Genomic DNA, 23,004 nt, shown 5'->3' with positions numbered 1-23,004 from the left:
TCTTTCTTTTTTTTTTTTTTGAGACGGAGTTTCGCTGCTGTTACCCAGGCTGGAGTGCAATGGCGCGATATCGGCTCACCGCAACCTCTGCCTCCTGGGTTCAGGCAATTCTCCTGCCTCAGCCTCCTGAGTAGCTGGGATTACAGGCACGCACCACCATGCCCAGCTAATTTTTGTATTTTTCGTACAGACGGGGTTTCACCATGTTGACCAGGATGGTCTCGACCTCTTGACCTCGTGATCCACCCGCCTCGGCCTCCCAAAGTGCTGGGATTATAGGCGTGAGCTACCGTGCCCCACCCACATCATAGTTTCTTTACCCATTCTTCCACTGATGTACAGTCAGGTTGTTTCTGTATCTTAAGTATTGTATGAACAATGCTGCACTGAACGTGGATGTGCAGACATCTTTATGAGGTGGTGATTTATCTCCTTTGAGTATGTACCCTAAAGAGATTTTGCTGGGTCATACAGTAGCAATATTTTTAATTTCTTGAAGTTTGTCTATTTTTCCCGTACTCTTTTCTTTTCTTTTTGAGATGGAGTTTTGCTCTTGTTACCTAGGCTGGAGTGCAATGGCGCGATCTCGGCTCACCGCAACCTCCGCCTCCTGGGTTCAGGCAATTCTCCTGCCTCAGCCTCCTGAGTAGCTGGGATTACAGGCACACGCCATCATGCCCAGCTAATTTTTTGTATTTTTAGTAGAAATGGGGTTTCACCATGTTGACCAGGATGGTCTCGACCTCTTGACCTTGTGATCCACCCGCCTCGGGCCTTGTGATCCACCCGCCTCGGGCCTCCCAAAGTGCTGGGATTACAGGCTTGAGCCACCGCGCCCGGCCTTTTCCCAAACTCTTATGAGTAAAAGTTCAATCTTCTTATTCATTTATTTACAGTTTTGGGTAAACAGAATTATTTTCTCTGCATCAATCTGTCTGAAAAAAAAGCTACCTAACCCTTCTTGCCAATATTTAATGTATCCTTAAATCCCAACCAATTTCTTAGCATGAACAAGAAGACTGCCTTTGCGGTTTGGCCTAAGTTAACTTCTGCAACCCTCTCTCCAGACATCTATCCTCCTTCATTCTGTAACCTAATCACAGGATTAGCTGAAATCCTTAGTTATTTTTTTACATTTCCACATCTTTCCTCATGCTACTCATTTATGGAAGACAAAGATAATTTAGTGATTTAATTCTAAATGTTTGGCCAAAATAAAAATGTGGGCTAAAATTATACATACATATATAATTTTAGTATTTAGTATATTTTTACATTTATACAAATATATTTACAGAATATAGTATATAATACAATATGTACTATGTATAATTATGAATTATGTATAACATTATTCATTACTCTATGATACTTATATGAACATTAAGTATAATTTATATGCACATTAAATCCATCAAATGTTAATGACTGTTTAAGTAATATTTAATAGCAATTTTTCTGTAGTACTTTTAATACTGATTAAGATAATTAAATATAGCCTCTGGGAGATGAATGCTTAAAAATTCACATATGGCTTTTCTGGGAATTTTAAGAAGTTATTTAGAGATGTTTAGGTAATATAAGCAATTACTTTGAATACAATATTTAGTTTCAGAAATTTGGCAACCCTGTATTTTATAATGGTAGGACGGATGACTATTCTTTATATGTGCTTTCAAAGGCTTTTTCAAAATAATTTTTTATATTTTATTTTATTAAAAAATTTATTGTGCACATTTAAGTTATACAACATAATGTTATGATACACATTTATAGTAAAATGGTTACCACAGTGAAAAAATAGCATGTCTATCATCATACACAGTTATTCATTTTCTCCCTATTGCATGTGAAGATATAATCTACTCATTTAGCAAAAATCTTGACCACAATACACTATTATTTACTGTTGTCTCTATTTGTACATTAGAACTTTCAGCTTGTTCACCCTACATTGTTATTTTGTATCCTCTGGCTTATATCTTCGCATTTGCTCCCCCAAACCTGAACTCGGGTAACCACTGTTTTATTTTCTATCTCCATTTATTGATTTGACTCCCTCCATTTTTTTTTTTTTTAAGATTCTATACATTGGTGAGGTCATGTGATATGTTTCTTTCGGTGTCTGTCTTATTTCAGTTGGTATAATGCCTTTCAGATTAATATATGTTGTGGCAAATGGCGGGATCTGTTTGTATTTAAGGTGAATGGCATTCCATTGTATGTATACGCCACAGTTTCTTTGTCCATTCATCCACTGATGCACACCCAGGTTGTTTCTGTATCTTAGGTATTGTATAAACAATGCTGCAGTGAACATGTGAGTGCAGACATCTTTATGAGGTGATCATTTTATCTCCTATGAGTATATACCCAAAAGAGATATTCCTGGGTCATATGGTATATATTTTTTATTTCTTCAGGAGCTTCTGTACTGTTTTTCATAATGGCTGTACCAATCTACATTACCGAAGTGTACAAGACTTCCCTTTCCTCCACAGCCTGGCCAACACTTTTTATCTCTTGTCTTTTTGATAACAGCTATCTTAACAGAGGTGGTATCTTACAAAGGCTCATGACAAATATTACTAATCGTTAGTAACGTTGCGCTCCTTTTCATACACTCTTGGGAATTTTCATGTCATCTTTGGAGAAATGTCTATTTCAGTCCTTTGTGCAGTTTTAAGTTTGTAATAAGTTTTCTCACTATTGAATTGTATGAGATCTTTGTAAATATTATATATTAACTCCTTATCTGACATAGGGTTTGCAAGTATTTCTTATCTGTATTTGCAAGTATTTCCTATTTGTATTCATTTTGTTGATTGTTTTCTTTGCTATGCAAAGCATGTTGATTTGATATAGTCATATTTATTTACTCTTGCTTTTGTAGCTTAAGCTCTAGGTGTGATATTCAAGAAATCATTGCCAAGGCCAATGTCAAGGAGATTTTCCCTTATTTTTTTTTCCCAGGAGTTTTATGGCTTCATTTCTTATGTTTAAGTCTTTAATCCATTCTAAATTAATTTTTGTGTGCTGTAAGGGTCCCATTTCTTTCCTTTGCATGTTGAAATCCAGTTTTCTGAGTACCATTTATTGAAAAGACTATTTTTTTCCCCATTGCATCATTTTGGTATCTATGGTGAAAATTAGTATACTTTAAATGTTTGGATTTATTTCTGGGCTCTCTATTCTGTTCCACTGGTCTAAGTGCCTCTTATTGTGCCAGTACTATGCTGTTTTTTTTTTACTACTCTGTCCTTTTCAATTTCTTTCATTAGTGTCTTACAGTTTTCAGTGGACAGGTCTTTCACCTCCTTGGCTAAATTGATTCCTAAGAATTTTAATTTTTTATGCTATTGTAAATCAGATTCTCTTTTTTCTTTCTTTTTCACCTAGGTCATTATTGGCATATATAAATCCCACAGATTTTTGCATGTTGATTTTATATCCTGCAACTTTACCAAATTCTACCACCATGTGAGACATGCCTTTCACCTTCTGCCATGATCATGATGCCTCCCCAGCCATGCAGAACAGTAAGTTCAATAAATTTATTTATTTGTAAATTGACCATTCTCAGGTATGTCCTTAACAGTGGCATGAAAACAAACTAATACATAAATTGGTACCAATGTAACCGGGTGTTCCAGATTCTTGGCACCCCCACCCCAGGAATGGGGGAAGAGGCGCTGGAGGTGCGTTGGGCTTGTTCAAGTAAATATCGGACCCCAGGAGTTTTTGCAGGAAAGCGATTTATTAGGCAGAGAGAGAGAGAGAGAGAGAGAAAGAGAAGTGGGGGGTGGGGGGTGAAACTCCCATGCTGTCATGAGGGGGGATCAAGAGATGGAGTCTGGACAGGTGAGTGGCAGGGGGACTTTTAATCTGAGAGTTACTCCGGCTCCACTCAAGTCCTCATCCAGTGAGAGGAGTTCTTCCAAACTTCCTCTGTAGTGGTTGATTTTTGACTCTGACATCGGATTGGCTGTCTGGCCCGTAGTTCTCCCATAGCTTTTCCCAGGCTTTCTAAACAAAAGAAGCTCACCTGGGCAGTCTACCTTCCTGTGTGAAAGTTAGACAAAGAACTTTAGGCTCCTGGATGGAGACGTGAAAGAAGGCAGGTTAGGCATGTCGCTTGGAAGTTCTTGCCTTTGAAACCACGCCCCTTGTGGTCCCAGGCAGAGAAGTTAACATATTCCCTCATCAGTAGAGTGGGGTGCTGCTGAAAGATACCCGAAAATGTGGAAGTGATTTTGGAACTGGGTAACAGGCTGAGACTGGAATAGTTTGGAGGGCTCAAAAGAAGACAGGAAAATGTGGGAAAGTTTGGAACTTCCTAGAGACTTGTTACATGACTTTTCCAAAAATGCTGATAGTGATACGGAAAATAAAGTCCAGGCTGAGGTGGTCTCAGATGGAAATTGGAAATTAAGAACTTCTTGGGAACCAGAGCAAAGGTGACTTTTTTCATGTTTTGGCAAAGAGACTGGAAGCATTTTGTTCCTGACGTAGAAATTTGTGGATCTTTGAACTTGAGAGAGATGATTTGGAGTATTTGGTGAAAAAAATTTCTAAGCAGCAGCATTCAATAGGTGACTCGGACGCTGTTAAATGCATTCAGTTTTAAAAGGGAAACAGAACATGGAAGTTCAGAAAATCTGCAGCCTGACAATGAGGTAGAAAAGGAAATCCCTTTTTTTGGGAGAAATCCTAGCTGGCTCTAGAAATTTGCATAACTAATGAGAAGCCAAATATTAATCACCAAGTCAATGGAAGAAACGTCTCCAGGGCATATGAGAGACCTTTGTGGCAGCCCCTCCCATCACAGACTTGGAGGCCTAGAAGGAAAAAAATGTCTAGTGGGCCAGGCCCAGGGTTCCTCTGCTATGTGCAGCCTAGGGACTTGGGACCCTGCATCCCAGCTGCTCCAGCCACGGCTGAAAGGGGACAAAATAGAGCTCAGGCAATGACTTCAGAGCATGCAAGCCTCAAGCCTTGGCAGCTTCCACCTGATGTTGAGCCTGGGAGTGCACAGAAGTCAAGAACTGGGGTTTGGGAGCCTCTGCCCAGATTTCAGAGGATGTATGGAAATGCCTGGATATGCAGGCAGAAGTTTGGTACAGAGGTGGGGTCCTAATGGAAAACCTCTGCTAGGGCAGTGCAGAAGAGAAATGTGGGGTCAGAGTTCCCAAAGTCCCTACTGGGGCACCACCTAGTTGAGCTGTGAGAAGACCACTGGTCCTCCAGACTCTAGAATGGTAGATCCACTGACAGCCTGCACTGTGAACCTAGAAAAGCTGCAGATGCTCAATGTCAGTCCATGAAAGCAGCTGGGATACAGGTTGTACCCTGCAAAGCCACAGGGGCAGAGCTGCCCAAGACTATGGGAACCTACCTCTTACATCAGTGTGACCTGGATGTGAGACCTGGAGTCAAAGGAGATCATTTTGAAGCTTTAAGATTGGACTGCTCTGCTGGATCTTGGACTTGCATGGGCCTGCAACCGCTTTATTTTGGCCAATTTCTCCCATTTGGAATGGCTGTGTTTACCCAATACCTGTACCCGCATTGTATCTAGGAAGTAACTGACTTACTTTTGATTTTACACAAGGTCATAGGCAGAAGGGACTTGCCTTGTCTCTGATGAGACTTTGGACTTTTGACTTATGCTGAAATAAGTTAAGGTTTTGGGGAACTATTGGGAAGGCATGATTGGTTTTGAAGTGTTAGGACAAGATTGGGAGTGGCCTGGGGCAGAATGATATGGTTTGGTTATTCCCCCATATATTGGACTATAAGTCCAATAAACCCCTTTCTTTTGTAAATTGCCCAGTCTCAGGTATGTTTTCATCAGCAGCGTGAAAACAGACTAATACAGCAGGCCTCCTTGTCTTATACTAGATCTTAGAGGAAATGCTGTTAGTTTCTTCCCATTGATTATGTTGGCTGTGGGTTTTCCATAAATAGCCCTTATTAAGTTGAGGAACTTTCCTTCTATACCTAAAGTGACAGGAGTTTTATCAGGAAATGATGTTAAACTTTGTCAAATACTTTTTCTGTCTTAATAAATATGATCATGAGGCTTTCCGTCTTTATGTCTGTTAACATGATATATCACCAACTGATTTGCTTATATTAAACACACTTTGATTCCAGGGATAAATCCCACTTGATCATGATGTATAATCTTTTTGATATCCTGTTGAATTTGATTTGCTAATATTTAATTGTTGATTTTTGCATCAATGTTAATTGGAAGTATTATCCTGTAGTTTTCCTTGCTTTCACACCTTTTTGCTTATAATTCTGGTATAATATTTATTTTTGACTTTTATAACAACTATCAAAATAGTCATGATTCACTATTAAGACTACAAGCTTCTCAAGAGTAGTAGTAATATTTTTTACATATGTAGTAAAACAATAATTGTTTAATGAGTTTATAAGGTAATAAATATATGTGATTTCAATTCTTGTAGGACGTTAGAACATACTGATCCTTAAATCAACTTTACTGCCATCCTATCTTACAAGTTTGCTTAATGTATGCCATCTCCAATGATTATTAAAAGTCCAGCTCTTTTCAACTGTTTTCTGGATTATTATTACAATCTGTGAAATTATATTTTTGCAGCTAGACTTGCCTTTCATATAATCTCTCCTCAACACTGCTTCCAGATTAAGCTTTTTAAATGTTGATCTAATCATCTTACTCACTGATTGCTTTCGCTTCATTAGTCAGGATTGTGACAGGAAACGAATGTCACATACAAATGAAGAATAATGTATATTCAGGAAATGACCACTAGGTGAGACTGTGTGTCTCCAGAGAGGAACACAGCCATTGCCACATGTAATTGAGTTAGGCCCAGAAGCCTAGAAGCAAAGTAATAGACAGAGGGCAGGTGATTTCTTGAAGGAATACTCTTAGAAGTCTTTAAGGAAGCAAAAAGAGCAGGAAAAGGTGATGGATGGCTGCAGTCAGGCAAGAATATGGTTTCAGGAGAAGTTTAGGCTCATTCTAATCTTAGAGGTAGCTCTCTAGAACAGATTATAATCAGATTTTTTTTTTTTTTTTTTTTTTTTTTTGGCCAGAGGAAAGAGAGATGCACTGTCTTATCCCTGCAGTGGTCAGTCTTTGGAGAGAAAACAGTATAACTTCTCAAGCATCTCGGGGTGAGGTAGCTTCAATCAGCGGAGGACAACCCTACAGTGAAATGTGCCAGCTTGAGCAATTATCAGCCAAGGCCTGCAGGGGTATGGGTGTATCAGTCCAGTCAAGGAGATCTGGAGAGATACCAAGAGCCACTTCCAAGTCTACCACTCGCACTTCTCAAATCCATTTTCTTCTCACAGTAAGTTCTTCCCATCCGGTATTAGCTTCTTCAGAATTTGGGTTGGTCTCAATTTCTGGGAAAACTTGTAAGAGGAGCATTCATAGAATGAATTACAATCTTCTTCTTTGCTGCAATTGATCTCAAGCCTATAAATAATACACATTATCCCCATCAGCTACAATTCTAGATTCCTTTTATACTCAGCTAGGGCTTCAGATCATCTAGGTGGCTTGTCAGGTGGAATGTCTCAGGTACTTATCTGAGAGAGCTTTGATTCCCTAGTTACTATGCACTTGCCAGGCAGTAATTGCTATACTTGTTAATTTATAGTTAAACTTGGGCATGAGAGTACCAAGACATAGCTTGTAGTTCACTTGAGTATGAAAAGTATTTCTCCATGCCCCTATTAAGTAACAGCAGCACTTTTCCTTAGGCAATCAGGCTAAAATACCCCAGAACCTATTAAAATATCCTAGTGTACACAATATTGGCAGTATGATAATTTCTTTTCTTGCTTGTTTGTCCACTTGAAGTGATTATGTATCAGCTGTGTCTTTAAGTTTAGTGACATTCTTTCTGTGTCCCTGAGTGAAAGCATATCTTCTCTGGGAAATAGAACCTCTGGATCCACAGGCTCTAAAGTTGAGTAGACAGGCAATACAATGTCTCCTACTCAATTCTTGGTGTGATGATGAAGTAGGGCTACTATTTCCTCTATCTCTTGGTTACTGAACTCATGTACTCTACCTAGTGGGGACCTGGCACCATGTAATGGCTGTTGGTTTAGGATGAATTACTTCTTTCTGAAATATAATGTCCCCATCTATGGGCATCCATCTCCAAGGTGGTGGTACTACAGCTATACTCTAAATGGGGCCTTCCCATGCTCTATAGGATCAGTAGCCACTAATTGATTTAATGCACCACTAGATCAGAGGATGTCTTTGCCACGTTCCCACTACCATGTTCCTTTCCCATAAAGGGGTTCTCTTGATCTGAAGTGATATTGTATGAGATGCTATCCAACGTATCTCTGAGCCTTTCCCTATAATGCTGACTTAAATACTACTGGCAGAAAAGGCAAACACATCCTTGGAATGCGTATCACTCCTGCTCAGGATTAATTGTTTCTTTTGTAAGGATGAGAGGAGTCCTTTTGCCACAAAAATGTCTGGCTGATTTCCTTAAAGAACATTATCATATAAAAAGTTCAGTGCAGGAATTTGTTGGTTGATAGGTTAGACATGGCATCGGGCATTCAGCTTTGGCGAGAGGAGAACATATTCCTATAGGTCCACATATTGTCTCCATATGTGCTGCCGTGACTACTCCATTCATGAGCCCTTTCAGCTAGCAAAGTTGGATTCAAATCTACTGGGCCATTCTCCACTCTTGGTTGCTTTGTGTCTCTAACCTGACGAGGGTTAACGTATAATGGCAAGTTCTTATTTTCTGCCCATTTCCATATGTTCAACCACATGCTTCTTTCTTGGATCGTCTTGTCCCTAATATGAAAACTTTGCTTTTTTCAGGCCAAGCTATCCACCAATGCTCATGCGTTTGTGTATAGCCTTCTTTTAAGCCATTTGTTTCTCAACAAAATTGGACTACAAGTAACACTAACCAAAATCCTGCCTGTTTTTGTATTTTCCTATCAATACTGTCTTCCGGGACTTCCAGGACTTGGGGCTATATTATAAACTGCAGTCCATTTTTCTTAGTCCACACCAACATGCTGAGCTGAACAATCTGTGGACCGAGCCTGTGTTGTTTTCTTCCTCTATTGAGCTGCTCATAGGGATTCTTCTATGAGGTTACAAGTGTGAGCTGATTGAGTGGTGTCAGGTGAAACCATGCTGGTGACACAGAAATCTGGAATATTTGTTCATCCAGCTTACGTACGCCCTTTGGACATTTTGAGGGTCATCCATTCTGTAACACTTCTATTTTATAAATAATTGCTGCTGTGGCTGCTCTAGTTTATGACTTGGTCTGCCATCCCCAGTTCATGGTGAACAGCTTTTGTCTCATGTCTTGATGCAACTGCATTTTAAATCATATGCTCTGCTGCAGATGGCATGGCCTTACTCCAGAATCTCAGCAGTCTGTTATGAAACCCTTCTGTTGGGGCCTGTCAGATATTCCACACAAAATCTTTATCTCCTAGAGATAATTTTTATGTCACTATAGGATCTGTTGGGCCACATAAGCCATGTGGTAGGACAGCTTGTACTATATGGCCTGGACAAGTCGTTTCTTGCTCAGGGCTTCACTGAAAACTGGGAGCTTTCCATAGCACTTGCTAAATCATTCAGTGAAGTATTCCCAAGTATTGTATTTTCTGTGCTTTGCTTCTTTTTTAATGGTAGGATACAAAAGATGCAGTAACTTTGCCCCTTACTTTGGAAGGGATAACCCAGTATGCACCTGATCACTGGATCCCTAAAAGCATCATATATGTGGCAAGCCACTGAATCTTTGCCTGGCTTAACTCCCACTCTCTGAAGCACATGTGCGTTATTATGGCATCCAGAGTCTCACCTAGGCTTGAATTTAGGCTTTTCTGAAGTTTTGTTATTGTCACGACTAACGCCTATGGTTTACTAGCTCAACATGCTCCCAAGCAGCAAGAGAGAAGACTTTTAAAGACTTATGAATTTTACTGAGTCCCTTTAAATAACTTCTCACTTTTGTACTTAGTTTCAAATTAATAATCGGTCATTATTTTTTCTTCTGAGTAACCAAGAGGCACTAACCAACTAATACCAAATTTCACATTCCTTAATCTTATTATTTTCCCTACTTCTCTCAGATGCCAAAGACACTGTAAAAGCAGCTATTGCACTGCTACAACATGCAAGAAACTATAAATACTCTACTTACCACTAGGTTTGGGGTTGTCATTACCACCTAGCTGGGGTCTGATTCAACTGCAGAATTAAATCTTTAGAGTCTGCTTTATGGGACCATTTCTGGCAATAACTGTCACTGATATTGAGTTACCTAGAAGCTCTGTTCCCTAGAGTCAGTGTCTGAGACAGATAATCTTGTGCAAGTCATTTATTCAAGGCATGCCCTTAGGATAAACCTTCAAAGAGGCAAGAGAAGCAGAACAGTACAAAGGAAGAAGCTATATAAAGATATTATTTCAGAAATATTCATCCTTAGTGCTGGGTGCAGTAGCTCAGGTCTATCATTCCAGCACTTTGGGAGGCCGAGGCAAGAGGATCACTTGAGGTCAGAAGTTCGAGAGCAGCCTGGCCAACATGGTGAAACCCAGTCTGTGCTAAAAATGCAAAAATTAGTTGGGCATGGTGGCAGGTGCCTGTAATCCCAGCTATTAAGGCAGCTGTAATCCCACCTACTAGGCAGAAGAATTGCTTGAACCCCAGAGGCAGAGGCTGTAGTGAGTCAAGATCTCACCACTGCACTCCAGCCTGGGCAACAGCAAAACTCTATTTAAAAAAAAAAATAAAAAAAAAAAAGGATTCATCTTTAGACTGAACCCACAAAGAGCTCTAGAGTACAAACTGTTTACAGAGGTTTTACTGACTAGATGCAAGGGTACAGGGATGTTACATCATTGCATAGCTTAATCACTGGTTACCAGCCACTGGTGAAGAGGAGAGTTGCATACCTTCCCAGGCATCTTTAAGTGAGATGGCTCTCACTAGCCAAGGGCTTTCCTCATTGCTGCTAATAACATAATTTGTTAGTAGCCAATACCTGTAGCACCTGGGAGATGGGTTACCATCCTAACAAAGAAGACGAGGTGGTGATTACCAACAATGTCTATCATACCAGTTTCACTTTTCTCCTGCCCTCTGATTTTGTGAAGGTGCTTCTCTTTGGCCAAAGCCAGAAAGCAAGAAAGACTACGGATACAAGTAGAAAGATTCACTTGCTGGGGAACAGAATGAGTGGAAAAGATTGCAGAATGTATGTAGAGGAGCACACACAAAGAGTGTCCAGTGCTTGTACATAAATCATTCAGTGCTTGCACATAACAGAGGTAAAGTACAGTCTTTAGCATAGTGGGCCCTTCCTAGTCTCTTATTCCATTTTGCAGCTTCATATTCCATGCCTCCATACCTGGTATAGCATATACTCCAGCCAAATTTCTTATACTTCCACTTCTCAAATACTTTTCTTCTTGTCTGGTATTCCTCTCACTAATCTGAGTACATCCTATGGCTACTCCACTACAAGTTCCCTCATTGTGCTAAACACGCATGAATAGCTTTAGCATAACCACAATCACTCTGTACTATAGTTTGTTATAAGTTATTTTTCCAATAGATTTGTAATTACTCTAGCACAGGAATGGCTTTTTGGCACAGATTAGCAATAAATGAATGAATGGAAGAAGTAATGAATGATTCATTCATGTCTTTGGAGATGCCATTTCAAGCAACATCTTTTTAATGGCAACTCTAGCCCCTCCTCCTTGTCTGAAATTTTAAATGCCACTCTACTCTGATTCCATAATACTCTTTACCTACAATTTTCATAGGATGTACATGGTTCTGTGACAAGGCTTCTGTCAGTTCATGTTACACCTCACCCCATTGAAGTATGTGTCTTTTATCACGGTATTTCCAGTGCCTTGCAAATAATACATCTTGGAAGAATATGAAAGATTAATAAATGATTGAATGAATAAATGAGTGTAATAGAGTGAAAAACCATAGAATCTCAAGGAAGGACAGAATATTTTTCTTTTCCGTTATCAGAGAAAGGACTCCAAATTATTATAAGATTTTAGTAAGTGTGGCATGCACAATGGTCTGCTGAACATTAGGCAGAATATCATAAAAAGATGATAGATCCGTAGGTTGATAGCAAGATGATAGATAGATAGATAGATAGATGAATAGATAGATAGATAAGGGAGTAGTTTTAGCTACATATTGTTCAATTTATATAAGGAAAAATTTCCTACTGGTATTGTATGAAATTTTATCTGCAGATTTTGAGTAATAATGCATATACTTAAAGTATTTTAAGGCACTCAATATGGGCAATTTGTTAATAGAGTGCCACTGATCCAAAGATTTCTAAAAATCGGAATAAATCAGAATTAACCCTTTCAGGGAAAATAAATTATTGTAACACATCTTGATCTGAAAGTTGTGGATCCTCAGAGTTCCTAAACCTGAGGTCTATTTCATTCCAAAAGCTTCTACTTACCTAATTTTATGGACAAAATGCCTTTGTCTCACACTTGGAGTTACTACATAACACACATGCTAATAGACAACCTTCATTTGTCTACAGTAAATGAAGTCTCAGTTTTTTATCGACCTAGTTGGGTGTAAAGGTTTATTTACATACGAACCGATAGCTTTTGACAGAGATGGCAGGAATTCTAATTGCAGGAATATTCTCCTTTTTCCTTAAACACCTGACTACAGTAAAGCAGGGGGATAAAAGTTGCTTAATCATGTGTGTGACTAACAATTAAGGTCAGTCTAACCCAGCTGGAAATACAATGTTCCCTTAGCATTACTCCTTCAAATCTCAATCCTTAATAAAGCAAAGTGTATGCCATTGGTTTCTCGACTTAGTTTGATTATTTTTATCCAGTTTCTTTACATCTTAAGCCATAGTATATCTTTTAACAACAAAAAAAATCATGCTCTGCTATACCTGATTAAATAATCTTTCTGCAATCTTCCAAGACATATTAACTTGCTTAATTTCCAGTAATAAACAGCAATTCTGTATTACTCAAAATTGTGCTTTTGTATAGTCTTTTCTTCTAACTTAATTTATAGTGGAAATTTAAGTTTTGGAAGAGACTTCAGAGATAATTTTATCTGTTCTCCTCCTTTTATCTACCTGAAAAAATTAATTCCATAGAAATTGCACAGGTGAGTAAGTCGCTATGCCATGGAGATAACCCCATTTTCCCAATGAAGATTCCATGTCTTCATTTATCACACACTACTACTTAAGGCATTATAAATGCCTCTATTCACTCATCAATCATGAGTTTACGCATATAAGCTCTTAAATCTTAGCCCTTACTGTCTGCTGCATATTAAGTACAACCTATTAATATCTTATTTTATTAATTAATTTCATTATATATAATCAAAATTTTTGTTAAATCAGAAATATGTGAATAATGATCTGCAATATATTTACATAGCCTCTCTCTCTACAAGGAAAATCACTGTACTTTATAAAATATTTACTCATCATGGTAGGTAGACTAATAATCTCCCTCTGCTAAAGAGATCCATGTCTTTATTCTTCAAACTTAGAAATATGTTATATTACACAGCACAACGGGAATGAAGATTGCTCATCAATTGATCCTGAGATGTGGAGATTATCTTGGATTATCTGGATGAGCCCAGTGTCATCACAAGAGTCCTTGTAAATGTCAGAAGGAGGTAAAGAGAGTGAACCAAAGAAATGGCTTTGTGAAAACACCCATACTTGCTGGTTTTGAAGATGGAGGAAGTTAGCCATGAGTCAAGAGATATAGCTAGCCTCTAAATGTACTGGGACAAGGAATGAAGCCTCCGGAAAAGTACATGGCCTTGTAGACACTTTAATTATAGCCCAGTGAAATCCCTTTCAGTTTTCTCAACTACAAAACTGCAAATAATAAATTTGCTGTTTTAAGCCACCGAATGTGTGGTAATTTGTTACAGTAGCGAACTGTAACAAATTCGCTAGAAATATGTTACAGTTTTCAAATACACTAATTTTTAGAGAGATATTTTAAAGAATTGAACAGAGACTTTCTATGTAGTCAAATCCATTTTTAGAACTGTGTCAAGAACACTCTAGCAGTGATGAACAACATAAGTATGTGAGATGGCAGAATGCTCTATATCTGCATTGTCAGCATGTAGTTACTTGAAATTGTCATGTACAACACAGGAACTGAATTTTTAGTTTTCACTAATTAAAATTTAAATGGCCATATGTGACTAGTGGCTATCAAGTTGGACAACACTGTTAATGCCTTAATTATAACTAAATGCTTCTCCCTATATCCTGCCTAGGGTTCAAAAGACAATTTTTACAAAATAATACTGTAGCAAATAATAAATAAGTCTTTGCCTGGTCTATATCTGGGAGCTGTGTATAGTAAACTATGTACTCAGTAAATATTTGATAAAGCTTGTGGGAATATGGTGGTAGCCACCATTAACGTCAATAGGAGAGGAAGAGGTTGCCTGGAAGAAGATATCCGCTGTTTGCAGTCAAATTCCAGGCTGGATGGTCACTGCAGCACTAAGAGCAGGCGTAACCAGACAGCAGTCCATGCTCAGCTACTGACCATAACCTCACATGTGTATGGTAGCAAAGGTCAGAGTAACAGAAAATCAGTTTTAAATTCATTCCTAGCTGTGGGACTTTTGCAATGTTGTACTCTGTCCTCTTTCTGTTTCTCATGTTTACTCATCGATTCTGGTTCCACCCGGTTTAACCTCTACCTTGTGCAACTGTCATAGAATAAGCAGTTGTTTTGGAGGCTTTCTGAGGTAGGAGAAAAAACAGGATGGGGTATGGGGCTGAAAGAGTAGCAGATTTGATTTTGAGACTTTAGTTTTAAATCTGAAGATTTAAAAGTTACATATACACATGTATATGTAACTTGGGAAAATTAATTTCCATTTTGATTACTTTTCTAGCAGTTATATCATTTAATTATTTATAATTCATCTCACAACACAATAAGGCAGTTTGTTCTATTTTAAAATGTCTCACTTCACCCTATTCTCTATCCTTAGGGTCATGTACTGGTTCTGAGCCTCACATCTTCCCCCTATTCCAGTTATTCTAAGAGAGAAAGTTTCTTGAGCAGCTAACATGCACCGGGCCCTTCTCTAAATGAGTTATATGTAATAACCCACCCTTTACCACTACCAGATGATGGAAGCACTACTACTATTCTTATTTTGCAAAGAAAAATAAATGAAGCATCCAGAGGATGACGAGTAACTTGCCTAATATACAGCAAGCAACCAGCAAAAGCAAGATTAGAATGCATCAGTCGGAAGCTACAACCCATGCTTCTGGCCATTTTTACTATATTGACTTAAACAACTTTATTATGACACACAGAGTGAGCTTTAGTTAGAGTATGGATCACAATTAGTTACTGTTATTATAAAACAGTATAATTTAGTAATTTAATAGTTTATCCCTTAGAACTAACATTTCACAATGAAACAATAGTTTTTCAGTAAAAGAAAGGTAATTCAAGTTTCTACCTCTAACCTCTCAGGCAGAACGCTTAGAATAGTCAGCATACAGTTGGAGCTTGCAAATACTAGGTACCATATTCTCAATTCTGGAAACATTTCTAGCCAGTGAACCTGTTGTGTATAATCTTGTATTTGGTCATGAATATGATTAAGTGATGTGGAGGGCAAGGTTGAGATATCTCTTCTACCATATTTCAACAGTCCCCAAATTAGACAACTGTTTCTTTTGCTACTTTTCTTTCAATTCGGACTTCAGTCCCGAACTCCATTTCTCACCTAGATTATACTGACATCCTTCTAGCTGGAATACACTGTTATAACTCTCCAAGATCCCTCTCCCCAAACCATTCTTCACTCTTAGAGTAATGTTAAAATGCAAATCTTATCAGGCATTGTTGCTTCTCTAAACCATTGAATGTCTTTCTAATTCCCTTGAGAAAAAATTTAAATAAGCACAGGTTACATTAATCATTTGCATGAACGTATTAATTAAAACTAATCTCTAATACTCACTGTTGCTCATCAATCTTCCTGGACCCAAGTCTTATTATTCCTCCTAAGACAATATAGCCAAAATGCATCGTACAGGCTAAAATTATGCATAATATTATTGCTCTTGAAAATCCCTCAGGAAAGAACCATAATAGAGATTGGCATACTTTATAAGTCCAAAAGGTTCAGCTTTTCCTTCATCTCTGAAATGGCTAAAACTGAGAGAGAAAATAAGAGTCATTCTTCTTATCCAATGTTTGTTCTCCTTTAGGAACACAAGTAATGTCTCTGTCTTGTGTTGTTTGGATAAAATCCCAGAAGTTTTTCAAATTGTCATGGCTCTTAGCTCAGAATAAATACAAAATCACATAAAAGTATTAATATTCATTTTTAGCCATCTCTGGTATGTGTACTCATCTCTCTATCCGAAATGTCCCATGTTTGGCATAGTTCAAATACTCTCATCAGCCCATCCCTAAACTATTCAGCCTCTTCATTAAACTAACTTACATCTCTTCCTCTGCCTTCCAGAAAAAATAACAAATTTGCTCGTGTCTTCTCGAAATTCTGTGAATCCTTCTTATTGACTACTATGTGATAAAGTCCATGCAGAGCTTGGCGTGCAAAAGTCGTGTCGATTCAATTATTTACATTGTGCACTACCTGTGCATATATTGCACCAAATGCCTATGGGACCCAAGGAAGCAACATGAAGGAACAAAGTAGAAAAAGCAGATACTACGGAGAAATCAGTCACCATAGAGCAGCACAGTATTGCCACCTCTTTTGATTATTCTAGACAAAAGGGAATCTAGATTTTTAGGGAAATGTTTGAATTTTCTCAAAGTTAAAAGCTAATTTAGTTTTCGGAAAATTACCAGGCAGTTCAAACAAAATGCATATTGAGGTCACAGTTGAGATGCACCAGTTGAGATGCAACAGTTTGTAACACTGTTTCATATATATATATATATATATATATATATATATATATATATAGAATGTTCTCTTTTTTATGTAGTGGGGAGTCTAGTTCAAATATTTTGCTTAACATGATCAAGTCACAGCCAGCCTACCACACTCGATTCCATGGTAATAGAACAGGCACCTGGGGTCTCACAGTACTGCTATCATTTATCAGACACTTTCCAAGTTCCAGATACAGGATTCAGCATCAACTATACGTTACTTCAATCAATTTTATTTACTTCCCACAACATTTGTGAGACACATATATTTATTTTCTTTTACAGATGGGGAAAATGAGGCAAAGAGAGATGAATTAACTTGACTAACTTCATGTCTAATGGAGAAAGAAAGCAGTATCATATCCTAGATTCTGTCTTACCTCAAAGATCAAAGTATTAAAAATTAAGATCTTTTTCTGTGTGTGTTTGTCAGGTCACCCAGGCAGGAGTGCAGTGGCAAGATCACAGTTCACTACAGCCTCCATCTCTCAGTCTCACGTGATTCTCCCACCTCAGCCTTCTGAGTTGCTGGGACTATAGGTGCATGCCACCTATGCCTAGTTAATTCTTTAAATTTTTTGTAGAAATGGACTCTCACTATGTTGTCCAGGATGGTCTCAAGCTCCTGCGATCAAGTAATTCTCCCACAGCCTCCTAAGCTGTTGGGATTATAGACATGAGCCACCGCACCTGTCCAAAAAATTATGTTCTTCATTACATTGCTATTTGTTTTTGTTTTGCTATGTTCTCCACACAAAATCCAAGGTCTCCTTGAGAGTCCAAACTGTTTTCACTCACTGTAGTGTTCCTAGTGCCTTGGATTTCTCATAATAAAGATTAGAGATTCTTCCTCTATCGTTCACTAATTTACTGAGTGACCCCTCCCTCACTGAGTACTTCCTATTCACTCTGATATCACTCTGATTTGGAGGCTTGGTGATGATGCAGTCTCTGGGTATCACGGTACTAGGTAGTTTGGGGATTTACAAAGAAGGTAAAAGATAAACATTTGCTTCCGGTATAGTAGAGCACACCGCATACACTTACTGGATCAAGAACCAGAACAACTGAGTTTGGATGCCAACTCTGCTTTTTGCTAGCTGTGTAACTTGGGATAAACTACTCTACTTATTCATACCCCATTTTCTCATCTGTGTTGAAAGTTATCTGACTCACTGGCTTTTTGAGCACTAAATATGTTCATACAAGTAAAGTCCTTAGAAGCTAAATGATCAGTAAATGTTAGTGTGATGGTTGATTTTATGTGTTCACTTGGCTAGGCTATGGTGTCCTAGATGTGGCTGTATCCTTTAGATGTCATGAACATTTAAATCAGTAGACTGTGAAAACAATGGATTACCCTCCATAATTTGGTGGGCCTAATTCAATCACGGAAATACAGAGGCTTTCCAGAAAAGCATGAATTCTCCTAAAGACTGAAATATTTCAGACTCTAGTCTGTGAAATCAACTCTTATTCAAATCTTCAGCCCACTGGAACGCTCTACGAATGTTGAACGTGGCAGCTCCCACAACTGAATGAGCCAATTTCTTACAAAAAATCTCTGACTCTCCCTTTCTCTCTCTTTCATCTTTCCCCACAAACACACAAATACACACATATAGTGTATTCCTTGGAAAACCCAACTAATAAAGGTGTGTTATATTAAAAAAATTAAAAGTAAAATATTACCAATTTGACCTTGACTCTTGTTGAAATCAGTTGCATGTTTCTAGCATCTCCAAGATAAAGAAGATCTTCCCCGAATGACTCAAGTACAAGGATGAGGGGAACAGTCCTTCACCAAATTGCTTCAAAGTCACCTTTTATGACTGAAATAGAAGACTGAATGGCTAAAATTCCACCCCCGTCCAAATTCTTTGAGGAGATGGATCTGCTAGGTTAGGACTTAAGGGGCGAACTTATAGGGGAATTTTTATGTTCCATGATAACAAGGCAGATATGTGATAATAAAAATATCCCAGCACTTTAGGAGGCCGAGGCGGGTGGATCACGAGGTCAAGAGATCGAGACCATCCTGGTCAACATGGTGAAACCCCGTCTCTACTAATAATACAAAAAATTATCTGGGCACGGTGGTGCGTGCCTGTAATCCCAGCTACTCAGGAGGCTGAGGCAGGAGAATTGCCTGAACCCGGGAGGCGGAGGTTGCGGTGAGCCGAGATCGCGCCATTGCACTCCAGCCTGAGTAACAAGAGCAGAACTCCGTCTAAAAAAAAAAAAAAGAAAAAAATAATAAAAAAAGAAAAAAATAATAAAAATATCCAAGTGTGTTTTTGTTTCTTTGTTTTTTCTCACATTACCCTCTAAAGAATCTTGTTGATCTGTGAGAGTCATTTTACATCACATCACCATTCTCCCTCTTGGCCAACCCCTCCTCAGAGGAAGCCCTCAGGCACTAGTCCTAACCAGGAAAACCCTACAGGGCTTAAAGGGAAACCGTGTGCAAGGCTTAGAGAGGGGAACTAGAAATCTCATTTAAAGCTCATATCCCTGCCATTGCTGCATTTTCTTTTTCTGAACACAAGATTGTGTCTACCTTCTGGAGAAACTGCATATCTTTTCACTATGATTTAACTATGACATTAAGTGGGATTATAACAGAATCGAAGCACAAGAGGGTCCTGAACAAACATGAAGATCATTTGCAAATGGCAGGATTAGAAATTAAATGCATCTGTTCTGCTTGAAATAATAAGTATTGTGTCATGTAAGCTTGCTGTACAACAACTACTATTCTAAATAATGGGCATGTATGAACTTGCTTAACGTTTATAACAGCACTAGGGGTTGAGTCATTTGAAAGAAGAAAAAATTTAAGCCACAAGAAGAACGTTATGAAAAATTTTCAAGGTTACTTTAAGTGGCAGAAGCAGGATTCAAAAAGTTTGTGCTTTTATCCGGTACCCCTAACTACCCCCTCAAAAACCCCAAGGAGTTCCAAAGGGCCGTTTTAAAAGGTTGTGTCAGTCATGCAACATTGTATTTTTAGTAACCTGTATGTTTTAATACTAAAATTCATGTGAAATTTTCACAGTATTTGTACTCTGATCCTTCTCTGAAGCCCTAAATAACTACACAGTAGATTGCTTACTTAGTAATGTGTTCCTTGGTTCTGCTTTTACCACCTAAGAAGCCCTAAAAAGTCAACCTTAACATATATTATCACTAAGCAAAAAAAAAAAAAAAAAAAAAAAATGTACATCCCAAAGGCTTTCTAACTCTCATCATTAACCATTTCTGAGAATCTGCCATGCTGCCTCTTAGGGGGTTGGCTGTTTGTCTACACTCTTCTGACTCTTAGTCTTACCTTTCCTTCTATCTTTTTTGGTGTGTATCTCTTCTAATTATTACTGGTTCTCAAGATCATGGCTGAGCCCAAGCATCAGTCACACAAGCACATGGAATAAAGCAGTAGGCTATCTGCTGTTTTAACATGTATCTCCCTCCACAGCAGCAACGACTTTCTGCCACAGGATTCCAAATATCCAAGGTACAAAATCTCCGTGGGCTGCAACAGATATTGAGAAGAGACAGTCGCAGAGTAAACTGTGTTGCCACTGCCTGGAGTGAGAAACACATGATAAGTATGACTAAGCTCTTCCAATGGAAAAGAAAAAAAAAGAAAAGTGTTCTCAATTGATTTGGGTCACACAGAGAAATAGTATAGGAGAGCAGTTAAAGGCATAAGCACCAGAGTCCAATTATATAGTTTGGAATTCCAGCCCTGCCATACTCAACATGACCCTGGATAAGCAGCCTGACCTCTCTGTGTCTCTGTTACCCGCATGTAGGGATAGCATGTAAAACTCTGAGCTCAACGCTTGACGAAAATATACAACAAGTGTCAGCTATCATTACTTCAAGTCATAATGCTTTAGAGTTGGATGACTTTCAGAAATTAACCTCATAACTTTTATTGGTAGGGAAACTGAGGAAGAAAAGAAGTAATTTGTCTGAGGGTACATAGCAGATTTTACTACTCAACAGGTGAGGACATTTACCACACCATTGCCAGCCTTTCTAGAGCCTTCTGGATCTCAGTGCTGCCTTGAGTGTTTAGGTTTCGTATATGAAAAGCCAGTGTTTTTGAGCTGTTTTTTCTCTTGAGTTGATAGATTTATGCTGAGCCATTATCTCACCTCTCCTCTGCGCTGAAGCTAAGAGCAGAAAACTAGACAGGATTAAGAATGCCAGAGATGGGCATGGACCACAGTGAAACAAACAGCACTCGCCTCAATTCACAAACATGGTTGTGGGCAGTGAAGTAATCAGCCTCATACAGACCTGGAATAAAAAACAAAAACAGGAGGCCCTGCTGGCCACAGAATTCATTCCTCCAATTCCCTGCTAATTGTAGGTTGATAGAAATAAGTCCTAATGCAGATTAAAGGGGCCTGTGCATAAATATATTTACTGAATTCAAATAATGTCATTTATTTATTTATTCATTTTCAGAGATGGGGTCTTGCTCTGTTGCCCAGGTTGGAGTGCAATGGCACCATCTCAGCTCACTGCCACCTCTGCCTCCAGGGTTCAAGTGATTCTCCTGCCTCAGCCTCTGAAGCCACTGGAATTACAGGTGCTCACCACCATGCACAGCTAATTTTTGTATTTTTAGTAGAGACAGGGTTTCACCATGTTGGCCAGGCTGGTCTCAAACTTCTGACCTCAAGTGATCTGCCCTCTTCAGCCTCCCAAAGTGTTGGGATTACAGGCATGAGCCACTGCACCTGGCCTGAGCCACCATGCCCGGGTGTTTGATAATAGTTTTAATTCTGAAATGTTTGGAACAAAAAAGGAAGATGAGATTATATGATTCACATGGTACTGCCCTAGTCCTACAGCAAATTCTAGCACCTTCTCTGATAGGGGAATTTTTACAAAATCAAATGTGATTGACACATCTTTATCCACACTGACAGGCACCCACAGAACATCCATCTGGACCTAGAAAGTAGTACTGACTGCAGGCCCAAGCCCTGGGATACGGCATGGACATGGTCTTGTCCTAAAGAGCTGATGGAAGAAAGATAGCACTCACTGTGTTAATCTCACTTAGTCCAAATTAAATGCCTTCATCTAGCTCCTGTCTTACATTCTTCATTGCTTGTCCCCAAATCCTAGTATGGCCAAGTTCTTTAGCTATAAGCTGTCCCAAAAGGCATCCAGAGAGCGCCAGGTGGAAATGACAGGAGGGCTTGGCCTTGCCTCCCATTCCCATCTTGAGCATTCGCGCTTTTCCTTCTCTGTCACTAACTAGCAGCTGCCCATGGTATACAAGGGTGGATCTTTTTTTCTCCTTCATATGTTTATCTCTGCCTCTAAGGATCTTCTGCTTTTACTAAAACCACAGAAGCTTCCCCTCCCACCACACTCGCACCACACACAAAAAGCAGTTGGAAAAACATTTCAATTATTCCCAACCACAGCAGCACTTCTGACTAACTGCAAAGAAGGAAGCTTTAGAGACCCTAGAGGAAAACAAACATCCCAGAGAGACCAAAAAGGGAGGGGTGGCATACCCAGTTGCAGTGAAAGCCAGAACTTCCTAAAAGCCCGGCCCTCCTAAACTCCAGCGCAGTCTTTTCTCCACTGGGGAAGCACTGTTTACATGCCCTCACCTGTGACAAACAACATTTGGTAATTCACAAAATTAACACCTTTGAGGGAGAGCGGACCACTGGCCAAGTCCCTCTGATAATGAATTGCTGCTATAAGACATAACTGCTGTGGGGAAGAGGTTGGTGTTTGGCAGGCGAGGGCTGCTAGGCTGCATTTTCGTAAGGGCAATAATACATCAAAAGGACAATCACAGATCAAAGGGCATATTTTTGGGTCAATTTGGTATGTGGTGGAAAGCAGATTGGGAGGGGAGCCAAGTACTGATATGCTCGTGTGTGTGTGTGTGCGCGCGCGCGCGTGGATCATGTTGCTCTCTGGGTCTCAGCTTCC

This window comes from Callithrix jacchus, chromosome 15 (genome assembly GCF_049354715.1).
Source record: "Callithrix jacchus isolate 240 chromosome 15, calJac240_pri, whole genome shotgun sequence".
NCBI classification, from domain to species: Eukaryota; Metazoa; Chordata; class Mammalia; order Primates; family Cebidae; genus Callithrix; species Callithrix jacchus.
Note: the sequence above shows the minus strand (reverse complement) of the source record.